Source organism: Megalobrama amblycephala, linkage group LG8, assembly GCF_018812025.1.
Source record: "Megalobrama amblycephala isolate DHTTF-2021 linkage group LG8, ASM1881202v1, whole genome shotgun sequence".
NCBI lineage: Eukaryota > Metazoa > Chordata > Actinopteri > Cypriniformes > Xenocyprididae > Megalobrama > Megalobrama amblycephala.
In genome coordinates, this window is record NC_063051.1 from 19665164 (window position 1) to 19679192 (window position 14029).

Below are 14029 nucleotides of genomic sequence, written 5' to 3' on the forward strand. Positions count from 1 at the left end.
TTAGCAGATGCTTTTATCCAAAGCCAAAAAAATGCAAAACATCTCTTTCCAGAACTTTTACTTAAATGGCTCCACAGTGGTGGAACAATACTATGTTGAGTTGTTTGCATGTTATGACTTATAATTGTTAAATGGACAATATTATTATATTTTAAAGGTGCCATCGAACGTTTTTTTTACAAGATGTAATATAAGTCTAAGGTGTCCCCTGAATGTGTCTGTGAAGTTTCAGCTCAAAATACCCCATAGATTTTTTTTAAATTAATTTTTTTAACTGCCTATTTTGGGGCATAATTAGAAATGCGCCGATTCAGGTTGCGGCCCCTTTAATTGCTCGTGCTCTCCGCCCCCTCCCGAGCTCTCGACTCTATCATTGCATAAACAAAGTTCACACAGCTAATATAACCCTCAAAATGGGTCTTTACAAAGTGTTCATCATGCATGCTGCATGCATATATCGGATTATGTGAGTATTGCATTTATTTGGATGTTTACATTTGATTCTGAATGAGTCTGAGGCTATGCTCTGTGGCTAACGGCTAATGCTACAGTGTTGGAGAGATTTATAAAGAATGAAATTGTGTTTATGAATTATACAGACTGCAAGTGTTTAATAATGAAAATAACGACGGCTCTTGTCTCGTGAATACAGTAAGAAACGATGGTAACTTTAACCACATTTAACAGTACATTAGCAACATGCTAACGAAACATTTAGAAAGACAGTTTACAAATATCACTAAAAATATCATGTTATCATGGATCATTTCAGTTATTATTGCTCCATCTACCATTTTTCGCCATTGTCCTTGCTTGTGCTTGCTTGTGATGATTCAGCTGTGCACAGATCCAGACGTTAATACTGGCTGCCCTTGTGTAATGCCTTGAACATGAGCTGGCATATGCAAATACTGGGGGCGTACATATTAATGATCCCGACTGTTACGTAACAGTCGGTGTTATGTTGAGATTCGCCTGTTCTTCGGAGGTCTTTTAAACAAATGAGATTTATATAAGAAGGTGGAAACAATGGTGTTTGAGACTCACTGTATGCCATTTCCATGTACTGAACTCTTGTTATTTAACTATGCCAAGGTAAATTCAATTTTTAATTCTAGGGCACCTTTAAATGCTAGAAGTGAGTTTAAGCTTCACAAGACTGATTATGTATAATATGAAAAACTGATGTCTGTTTTGACGTTTGCAGGGGTGCGCATAAGTGGTACGCAGGTGCGCATGCGTGGTAAAAATAAACGATGCGCACCAAAAAACATGGAGGGAATCGCTTTTGAGTACCAACATTTTTGAGGACAGGGACATGTTAACTTACTGGAGTAGGATTTTTCTCCATCTCTGGTAAGATAGAAATCATTATGATAAGTGTGTTTTCTAATTATTAGGTGTGCAACGGATCGCAGTTAATCCGTGATCTGTACGGATAATGTCCAACGGTTCGGCATGCATGTGATTCGCGGATTAACTGCTAAATTTAACCATCATAGAAGTTTATTATATGGATGTGTTTTGTCTCGCCAGTTAACACATTTCAAAGGATTTTAAAAGCGGAAGAAGAGGCGAAAATGGGGACTCACGAGCTGTTACACCTCACACCCCCGAAACGCGTGCAAGCAGAGAGAGAGAGAGAGAGAGAGAGAGAGAGAGAGAGAGAGTGTCAGACAGCCCTCGAACACAGAATTAATTTCTGTTTCGCGTTTTCTTGCGCTCTAACGGACACATACACACAAAATTATGTCAAAATCTCGGCAAGTGTTCTCGGTTATGTCATAAATGAACAATTTAGAAAGAAACCGGATGTTTGTCAGTTATTCGGTCCATGCTTTCCTTCTTAAAGTGACAGCAGCCTAATATTCTTGCAGTTGTCTGTGTCATTATTAATGTTAGTAAAAGAATCATCGTCTACCATGTCTTTTCTACCAGAGAAAAGAAGATAGTGAGGAGAGCAGTCAGGAAGAAAGTGAGGACAGCTTTTAGGATAACTGTTAAAGTCAGCATGAAATCAAAATGGACCCTATTTACTTTGTTAGTGCATATTACTAGTCTTGTGGTGACCAATTAATCCATGCAAGTTAATACACCGAAAAATATTGTTTGCTGCGGTAATCTTATTAAAAATCTGAAAAGTTACTTCCGGTCTGGAATAGCGTTCCTTCTCTGATGACGTCAGTTTGACGGCTTGGGTTGAAAACGCGTAAACCACTCCCCTGCAAACGTTATTCTGCTATGAGTGAGAGACGGAGAGGAGGAGCGCTAAAGTAAAACTCTGCCCTCTATTCAATATTCTGTTTCACTTGGAAATACATCACAACACTGGAGAAAAGACGTTTGCAACTTCCGGTTCACGGTGTCGTGTAAAGTGTGAGTACCAAGCAACATTTCCAGGTGCTCCCTTAAGAACCAGACCAAAAAAGTTATGTGCACCCCTGGATATTTGCTAAATACCATATGTAACAGTGTTATTAAAATGATAAGCATTTTTACAATTCGTCACATTGGAATTCTATTTGACATTTTCGTCAAAATTAAGAGCCTGTCTACACAGAGACACATTTAGCTGTATACGTAAATATTTTGTATCGTATCGGCATTTTGGGAGCCTGAAACCGCTGTATTTAAAAAAAAAAAAAAAAAAAAAACAGGTCCCAGAGTGGATAAATCAGAAAACGACACCCATCCATTTTCGTGTGTACAGCCAATCCGTATATTTTGTGAAACGATGATGTCATCACCCCACGTCTCGACCCTAGTCAGACACCGCTACGTCACGTAACAGCAACAACAATAATAACAGACTGCATGCTTGTGTTTGTGCTGCAGAGGCTACTGAGCCTATTAGCTTTACTAAAGTTTGTATATAGCGCACAAGGTTTACACTCCAAGTCTTCTTCTCTGATTTTAGTGTATCTCTGTGGCAGAATTACAGCGCAACATACTGGTCTGGCATGTATACTACATCGTTTTGAGTCGTTTTCAGTGGTTTCGTGTGTATGCAGATATTTCTTGAGATTATGTCGTGTTTACGGATTTTTTTTTAGAACGAGGGAAAAAAAGATTGGATAGGGAAAGCTCTGGCTTCGTGTGGAATTATTCACATATTCTTACTCTGTGACAACTTATTTAAATTATGTGATGTTTTGTTTTATGTTATGTACATTTTGGGACTTTTTATTTAAGAAACTGAAAAGGTTATATCTACAAAGTCGTATATTTTACGACGGTATATTTTAATTTGCGAAAGAAGTATCTTATGCTCACCACCGATACATCAAAAATACAGTAAAAACTGTAATATTGTGCAATATTATTACAATTTAAAATAACTGTTTTCTATTTTAATATATTTAAAAATGTAATTTATTCCTGTATTTTACATATATACAGCTTAACCTTGCCACCTTCACCAAGACTCAGGGAGGAAACCATAAGACTGGCTGCTCATAGGCATAACAAGAGCAGAGGTGATGCCTTCAAAGGTGAGAACTGGCCTTCTTCTCTCATCCCTGATGTTCTGGGGGCATCATCACCTTATTAGCCTGGTGAGACCTGGAAAAGGGGGTTGGTGCCCCAGATTGAAGAGAATTAGGGGAGCTGGTGAAACTCGCAGCTCCATGTGGAGAGACCTGCTCTGAGGAACAGGCGGGGGCAGATGGGAGGTGATCACAGGAAATCACAAGACCTCTGACACTGTTTGTGGTCCTGGAGTGTTAGTTCTCACCCATCATTGCCTTTGGTGCCACGGCCCACACTGGGGGAAGTTGTTTTAGCACATTCATAAAAAGCGCCATTTAGCATTGTCACAACAACATTTAAAGCAGTGCTACTGAAAAGGCACACACGCACTACAAAGCCAGATGAGGGTCTTTGAGCAAGTGTACGTATTACTCTCAAGTAACTGTGAATGATCTCTCTGGGTACAAGTTATGGTGTTGATTACTTACATGACAGGAACAATGATTAAAACTGGGAGATGATAATGGTGTGGCATTCATGCATTGACAACTTTGACTCTATGTTCCTTTCCAAAGGTTGATGTATGGCATCATTAGGATAACCTCAGGCCCTTAAAGACACTAATCTTCTTCATCTTGTCCTTCACACTTTCTTGTTTTGACATTTAGAAATATGTGTGTGTGCACAGTACCTGTGGTGTGTGTATTGGCAATAGCGGTACTCATAGCAGCGTGCAGTGTTTTAGCTGTTTATTTGCTCAAATGCATTTTAAAAGATATTCAAATAGGATTAAGATAAGAGACATTTATATCACCACGTGGTGCTTGATCATGCAAAAATCGACGCAATGATACTATGGTGTTGTGGTTGGTTGCCTGGCTGTTGCTATGCAGTTGTTAGAAGTTCAGAATGATTTAAGCGTATGTGATTGCTAGTATGTTCAGTAAGGTTGCTAGGTTTGCTGCAAGGGTGTTCTAAGTTGTTTGCTGGGTGATCAGCCCTAATTCAAAAGTAATCCTAACTCTGCTGGAAAAAAAATGCTTAAACTGGGGCCTATACCATGAAGCCAGTTTAGGTGGATAGCTAGGTATGTTTCAGGCACCATGAAAGTGGTCTGGTTTTTTAGCGTTGTTCATCGCCATAGTAACTTACGCTCCATGGCTAACATCATCTGAGGTTATGTTCTGTTTAAGAGATCGCAAACTGAAATTGGACCAATTAGCTGTGAGCAAAGTGACACACCTCTGGCACAACAAAGTCACTCCCCCAGTTTCTCTTGCTCCAAATTAAAAGTCACTACACAGTAACAGATTTTTATACACAAAATCGTCTGGCTTGTAGAGATGATTATTTATTATAATTATTTTATATGATTTATATTATATATTTATATAACTATAATACCATAAATCCATTACACATGAGCAATTTTACTTTAACAGTTATTATTAAATTATTATCTGTATATATATTAAATATAAATACAGATAATGATATAAATACACTTTAGAATCAATAGATAAAGCTTACAAAAAGACTACATGTGAGCTTACATGTTCACATTTCTGTATACCTAGATATATCATCAACTATATAAATTAACTTCATAACTTTCACTTGCACTGATACAGTAAGATATTTTCTTGACTTTCTGTGTAAATGCATTTATATACTTCATATTCTTCAATCTCTTAACCTTTGGCAGAAGAGAGAATTGAATCGTGCTGATTCTCTCACAAGTGAATAAAAATAAATAAAGTAAATAAAATAACCCTGAGTTTGTTTTATCTACCATCATGGAATGACCCTCTGGCTTGCTGATCTCAGGGTTATTATTGTTGTGTTATTATTAAAATTTTGCATTCATTATATTTTCAATGTGTTTTCTATTTATACATGGCCATATATCAAAAACTAAGATTAATATGTGGCCTATATTATATTATATTATATTATATTATATTATATTATATTATATTATATTATATTATATTATATTATATTATATTATATATTTTTTGGCAGCGGCTATTTACACTAAGTGACAATAGCAGCATTTTCTTAGCGATATGCTATTTATGATATACTATTAAGGTGAAAATAGCAGTAAATTCTATTTACACCATGTAAAAGTTTCAGTTCTTTGCAATAAGAGTAAATAGTAATTAGATGCTATCTATACAGTATATTGGCAGATACTATTTGCACCTCAGTATTTTTGTACATTTACAGGATGCAAAAATATCGTAGAGTATAAATGATTATATTTATTAAAATTATTAAATGGATGCTGCCTTATTGGGAGAATAATAACCATCCGTACACCTTCCACTAACCCTACCTAATAAACACTTTTAATATTATTTAACACTCATTCGCGTTTTATTTCTACTTTTAGGACATTATTTTCATTTTTGTTGAAAATGAATGCGATCTCGGCAAAAGGCGAATTTGAACCCGCGTAATCGCATTAAAAGGCAGGTCTGCCAGCCTTACTCACTACTGTTGCACCACTGAAGACGTTGAATTCCATTGGTGGGCGGAGCTAGTGTAAATAGCGTTTGCCAACAAAGGATGCTATTTGCTAGCCTGGTAATACCAGACTCTGCTACTTCACTTTGCTTCGTAGACAGAGTCTGGAATGGCATAATAAAGAAGTGTTTTCTCTCTCGCTAGGGGACGCTTGTCTGAAGTTTAAAATCATTGGTTACCCGTAAGCCAATCAGATACGTTTAGTTATGACGTATGTTATCCGCCTGTACAGCCGCATCGAAGCACAGACATCATGCATCTAACTCAAATCTATGATTGAACTTCCACTGTAAACCTGTTGTAAACACATGATGATGTGAGCGAAATACCGGAGTGAACATGGCTGTAAACGACTTTTGCAGATTATGCGAAGTTAATGCATCCCGAAGTTTGCATCCCGTGTCTCGTTTCCCATTTCCGCGGTCGTTTCGGTTTTCGATTTCTCTAACCTACAATGTAAAACTCGCCGCTTAGCATCTACGTCACGGCTCTCAGCCCGCCCTCTGTTCGTTGATTGGCCCGGCTGTTTCCAGACCGGTGGCAAACACAAAGCTATGACGCTGTATCAGACTGAGTACAGAAGCGAAATGAAATTGAGCGGAAGTAGGAAGTCTGACGTAGTCAGGCTAGCTATTTGCACTTACAAATTGTAAATAGATACTCTGTTCTTTTTGATTTAGTTTTTCCCAGTTATGTTTTTCTTTCATTTAGTTTTTGTAAACAATAATAACAATGGGTGGCTGGTCTTCCATTTGAAATGTGCCCCCAAAAAAGAAAAATAATAGCAGATCTTTGGATTTCATGTGTTTATTCAAATAACTAATGCTAATATATGCAATAGTTATTATGCTTAGTTTAGCAAGAACCACAAACTAGATTCTCTATATTTGTAAACACAGACATGTAATATAAGCATGTTGCTAATTTCAGTTTCCCTTTTCAGACCTGTCTGTATCCATCTAATAACTTTTAAATTTGGTTTGTCAGGGCATCGGAATGGTGGTGGCTGTAAACACACTGTACTACCATCCGCTCAGTCGGGTTGCACTGGGCAAATGTTTGTCAGATCATCTCTGTAAACATGCACACCCTGACAGGGTCATTCAGAGGGTGTCCAACACTTAAGCCAGTGCGCTGATACCGCAGTCATGTCAACGGAAGTGTAAGCATATACCCAGTTTTCCTAACAAGTCAAGCTGGCCGTAAAGTCCTCAGGCATCTGCCGACTCCAAACACATGCCTACCCCTCCCACGCCCCGAAATACACACTTTATTTTCAGCATATGTCTTCTTGATTATTCTAGCCACTGCATTTTAGAAGATTATATTCCCCTTGCTTAAGTGAGACGGTGGGGAAAATGAGTGGCAGCAACCTGAAATGCGAAAGGCTGTAGTTTATGGGTAGCAGGCCGACGAGGCAGTAGAAGCCGAGGGCTCTGGTTTCAGCGCCGCTTTGGTTCTAGACAGGAGCTCACGTCTGTTGCCTCCATCTGTCTGTCTGACTGTCAGTCTGTTTTTCTCCTGCTGTTGAAGTGCAGCTAGTGTAAATGAGAATAGCAGACATGGTCTATAAAGTGTTAAGTCTAGGATACTTTATGTGATGAATAACATTTATGTTTCAGTTGCCCACTTAAAGGTTCACTGGAAGCCACAGGTCAATGTAATAAGTAAACACCGCTAACCTGTTAGCTAAGTACTCTTTACAGATGGTTTTGATGTATTGTTGACTATTTAACACTAACTATTAATTTATACACTAAGTTTGTGATGCTATTTAGAAGGTCATACATTTTTTTTTGTTTTACATTTTAGGTCAATGTCATTAATAAAAACACAGCTAAGAAGCGTTTGAGCACTTAGCCTGCTAGCCAAGCACACTTCAGGTGGTTTTGAGGCTAAAATTAACACTAACTATTAATTTATACCCTATGTTTGTGATGCCATTTAGAAGGTCATAACATTTTTTTGTTTTTGTTTTACATTTTAGGTCAATATCATAAATAAACACACAGCTAGCTTCTGAGCACTTAGCCTGCTAGCCAAGCACACTTCAGGTGGATTTGAGGCTAAATTTAACACTACCTATTAATTTATACCCTAAGATTGTTAAGTCTATAACTTTTTTTTTCAGAGTCATAAGTAAACACGGCTAAGTGGCTAAATGCTTAAGCACCCTACAGGTGGGATTGGGTACTGTTTGCTAAATTTGACTATACACTAGTAGGTTTATGAAGTTTTGTTAAAAGAGCCTAATTATTTTTACATTTTTAGGTGAATGTCATAAGTAAATACAGATGAGCCTATAGCACCCTACAGGTAGTTTTGAGGTTCTGTACACTCAATTTGTGAATTTATTTAAGGCTGTAGCATTGTCCTGAAGCCATTTTTAATGAATGAAGTCAAACAAGACTTGTTTTTTCATTCAGTGTGCAAGGATGTTATTTTTAAAGAGCCACAGCCATATACTCTGTTACCATCCGGTACATAAAAGAATCCTGAATATTTAAACCTTAGAAGAAGAAGAAAAAAAAAATCTAACAGCAAATTACTACTCCAAGTTCAGTCGAGTGATAGACGTTTGACATTTTCCCAGCAACTGGTGGGTGTGTTGGCTGTTAAATATAAACAGCACAACAGAGTTTGTGGCATTGATTATTTGAGACAATCTTTGGAGAGGAGAAATAAGAGCTTGCCGAAAAGATAAATGATCTCTGTGTTGGTTTCATCTCGACAAAGACCAAAGCTCCTTTCTCCCTCCATTTGTGCTTCTAGTAGTATTAAAGTTTAAAAGTAAGTTGTACAAATGACCCACTGGAGTTCCTAAATGGCAATTGCAAAATGAATAACTCCCATATATCACAGCTCGAGTTGCTGATGCTGTTATGCTAGATTTATTAGTTGCAGTATTTTCCTATCGTCAACTGATGTTCTCAGTCTCCGGGGTTTAGAATGACCACCTGAGCGATAGTAGGCTATTCTTATTGTAGGCTATTCTTATTGTAGTGTTGAACACAACAGATTAAGACACTTTGCAAAGCTCCCAAGGTAGTATTAGACCACTTATCCTATTAGAACAGCCGCATTGGCTCATCTGACACTCCCCCACATTCAGCTGCCCTGTAACCCCAGATGCATCAAAGTGCTTGAACATGGGAGATTGCTGTGTCCAGGATTCCTGTACTAAACCTGTTTTTGGCCTACACCTTTAGCCATGTCAGAAGAGATGTAAATCTACTCAACAGTTACTTGATGCACACACTAATTAAGTGTATGTGAGAGGGCATCCAATAAAGGGACAATGACATCATTCCATAAAATCATCAAACATAAAAAATTACTACCTCTTGCTGTATATTATATTTACATATTGAGCTCAGTCTTGACATGGCATCAATGGGGCCGTACAGAAATGAAACATGACTGGGGTCAGCTTAATGATTGGTTAAGTGTTATGTGAGTACGCTCTGGGACGTTACTAAAGATACCAAAGTATCGATATCCACACATGTTTAGTCAGATATTCCATATCCGCATAGTGCTCATAGCTGCAGTATGACATGGGTCCCCTGAGCTTTGCACACTGGGGCTTATTGCCAAAAGATATTGTCACATTGAACATTTATTGATTTCTTTTCTCATTTATTCATCAGCAGTATTTTCTTTCACACATTATTTTTGTCATGTTAGTTGTGCCTTTATAGGGTATAAATTAGCTGTTTATGAATCAACGGCAATAGAAAGTTCTTCTGTATGCCATTTTTGCTGTTATTATTAGTTTTTATTATATTTTGGGAACATAAGATAACAGTGAACACAATAAGATAAGATTAATAAGATTTTTACAGCATTTACACTACTGTTCAAAAGTTTAGGTAAGATTTTTTTTAATGCTCAACAAGGCTCTTATTTTATCAAAAAAACAGTGAAAACAGCAATATCAAGAAATATGATAACAATTTAAAATGACTTTTTCTACTTTAACATATTTTAAAATGTAATTTATTCCTGTGATGACAAAGCTGCATTTTCAGCAAACTTCAGTGTCACATGATCCTTCAGAAATCATTCTAATATGCTGATTTGCAGCTCAAGAAACATTTAATATCAATTTTCAAACAGTTGTGCTGCTTAATATTTTTATGAAAACCATGATGCACCCCCCCTCCAGCATTTATTTGTAAAATAATTTTTTTGTAACATTATAAATGGCTTTACTGTTACTTTTGATCAATCTATCCCTACTGAATAAAAGTATTAATTTTTAGCGTAGCTTAGTTCATATTAGTAGATGTGGAAATGAACATTGACCTAGAATTATAAATGCTGTAAAAGTATTATTGTTGTTGTTGTTATTATAGTGCACTGTAAAAAATAATTGTTGGTTTAACTTAAAGTAAGTTACCTGGTTGCCTTAAAATTTTGAGTTCATTGAAATTATAAATTTGAGTTAATACAATGATTGCGATTGGTTTGATCAAAATAAACTCAAAATACTATGTTATCTGAACCACATGAATTATCTAAAGCCGGGTGCACACTGTGCGATTTTGACCACAATTTTGTAGTCTGAGACAAATTTTGAGAATCCTAAAAGATTCCTGTAATCCTAGGCTAAAATCTGTAGTCACCGACAGCTGATTAATGACCGCTGCGATCAAATTTTACCTCCGACGAAATTCTGGCAGTGTCAGAAGATTTGGCGCACAGTCCTGCAGTGTGACTTCTCCTACGACAAACGTGAAATTGTCTTAGTTTTTCAAGACAAGCTGTGATCAAAATTAACTAGAGATGTCTTTGTTAGCCACCATTTCAGTCCCGTGTGTAATGGTGCACCTGGCTTAAGTTTTACAGTGTAGTATTAGTATTATTCAAAGAATAACACTAGTAAAACTAAGGTCATGGATTCAGTTCCAAGGGAATGCATGATATTAATATCTTTAATAAACTACTTTTTGAAGGTAGTGTCTGCCATATATGTAAATGAAAAGTCAACTATAGATGCTGTCACTTTTGTGTCTATGTGAGTTCATATAGTCTCTATATGTATATACAGAAGGGTAGAACTTGTGTCCATTTAAGCTTCTCAGTGTGAGCTGTTTGCATAGTGAAGGCTTAAAAGCTAGTGAACATGGCATGCCAGGACTAATGTGTGTTTTTGCAAGTGCTGGTGTAGGGTATTCCACACCTCACACCTCAGCTCGCCTGCCCCTGACCACAACTAAAGACTCGGGAAAGCAGGTGAGCCAGATTAGAGCCTTTCCTGTTGTGCTGAAACCAGGGTCAGGGTTGCAGAGACCTCTCTTCTCTTGTCCCTCTCAATCGCTCTCTCTCATGCCCACACACACGCATACACATGCACAGCTGAAGATTTGACCTGTCAGCTACTTTCTCCCTTTCTCTAACGCACATACTCATACTCACTGGTGGTCGTAAAAGAGTCCGCGCTGGCAGATGCCTGTCTCCCTCGGCCATATATGAGCTGAGAGGAGCTTCCTCAGCTGTTCCCTTCACATCAGCTGTAATTAAACCATCTCTATTCTGCTTCTGCTGCCCTTTCTCTAGCACTCCTGCATGGCAACCTAATCTGTGTGTGGCATCAGTGTGAGTGTGAGGTGTGCACAGTTTCAGTTTATGTGTGCATATACTGTTTATTTTAAATCACTAAAACACAAAAATAAAGCCTTTGTTGATGATTTACTATGAAAAAGTCACATGAAAATTGTGGCTTTTTTATCAAATAATTCACATAGAGGTTAATTCAGGATATCTTGGACAAAAATGTCCCAATTTACCTGAATACAGCCTAATTATGTTTAGCGTGCTTTTTAATCACATTGTTATTTATTGTGAGTAGGAAGAAAGGAGATTATATCATGTATGTATGTATCCCAAATCATAGTTTAAGATCCTCTAGTGCTAGTCTCCTAGCACATTATACAGTAAATCATATACTATCTGGTGGTACTTCTTTTAGCTAATATGCTCCATAAATTTGGAAGTAAAAGAGGCTACTAGCATTCATATTTTTAAAAAGCGGTCAAGACATATCTTTTTAAAGTTGCTTATCAATATGGTGTGAAGTTGTGTGTAAGTCAGTTTTATCATTGTTTTATTTATTTTATATTGATATTGAGGTCAAACTATATGCTTTATTTTGCATTCTGAACCTTTTATAGTTGTTTTCGAATATTTTATATTGATATTGTGTGATTGTATTATTTTATGGTTGTGAAGCACTTTGAGTTGCATTTCATAAAAAGTGCTATACAAATAAATGTTTATTTCTATCTATCTATCTATCTATCTATCTATCTATCTATCTATCTATCTATCTATCTATCTATCTATCTATCTATCTATCTATCTATCTATCTATCTATCTATCTATCTATCTCTGTCTAAACATATGTGTGTGTTTATATTTTATTTATAGTTAGTCTAAATATATGGATACAAATGTGAATATATCACCAAAAATCGTATTTATTAAATATGAATATGTAATATGTATGTATGTATGTATTATGTAATTCTGAATTTATCAATGGGCAACCTGAATAGATGTAAATCTGAAAATCTATTCACATTTATAACTATATTTGTACACATGTATATCCTGTATAACTATACAGGATGTACATGTGTACAGGATTGCATGTGTATATACATGTGTACAATATTATATTAATTATGTATAATATTTTTGTTTTCCGTATTCCTTATTTCTTTTCCTTACATCCCACATTAGAACATGTGATCTCTTTTTTTGACCACTATTAAAAACATTCACATATAGTGATAAGAAAAGAGTGTGATGGGAAAGGGGGGTAGGAGTTGCTCTTTCAAAGAAATGAGAAAATTGGTGGTGGTGAAAATTGAACTCTGAGACAAGGTGTACTATCAGATCAATCTAAGCAGCATCTTCCCTTGACATTAAAAAAGCTTTGGTCTTCATGTATTGCTCCCTCCCTCCCTCCACGGAGAGGATACCTTATTGTGCTATACACCGTTCTCTGCTCCCCTGAGTGAATTTAGGATTTTTTCAGATTGAGCAGAGAGCTTTGAATGTTACAGTGCACCACTGCTTATAAAATATTAACAGCTAAAAACTGTCAACTGTTGTTTGTACTTAATGTAACCTGCAATTATTAACCAGAAGCAACCACTGGTATAATCTGTTAAAGTCATCAGATAGAATTCAGACTTATTTAAAGGCCCGCTGAAGTGTCTTGGAACGGGCAGCATTATTCAATTTGTTGACGTAATTTCAACTGAAACAGGAAGGTGATATATCGAACAGCCCTCCCCTTTTTTAAAATAGCCAATAGCGTTTTGTTTATATCACAGCTCGGCCAGAACCATTAAACTCAGTAAAACCTCTGTTTCCTTTTAATATCTAACCGTTTATCCTCCTAATCTCTTCTTTATCACTTTAAAATATAGCATTCTGTGCAGAATTTAAATGTGTCCGATACCTTTCGTGATCTGAGCCGATCTGAGGCGATATGATCCGCTCTGTGCCAGAGCAGACAGTGCTCGCGCTGCGGCGGTTCACGTTATGCTAACATGGAAAGCATATTTACACTGTCTGAATCGTTCCCTATTCTCTATATAGTGTACTATGTGCCATTCACCATGTAGAAACTAGTAAATGTGTGAATAAAAGACCAATTTCAGCCGCAACTTCAGTGTCTGTTGATAGTGTAGGAGGGGGCGGGACTTCAGATTCTAGAGAGCATTTGATTGGACAGAAGATTTGATGATTCATACTAAAAGCTAAAAAACTTAATTTTGAATTCAGGGGGACTTTAAAGAATGAAAGTAAATATAAGAGAAAGAAAATGTTAAAAATCACCTGTCACTGGTTTTTAATGATCTCAGTAATTAGCGCAGCATCAAGCCTAAACATTTATAAATCCCACACATCTGCCATTCTGAAATCACATGCTGTGAAACTTACAATGTTTTTTTTTTTTTTTTTTTTCTAGTTTAACAAAAAAAGAATAAAACATATCATTGCAAATACAGC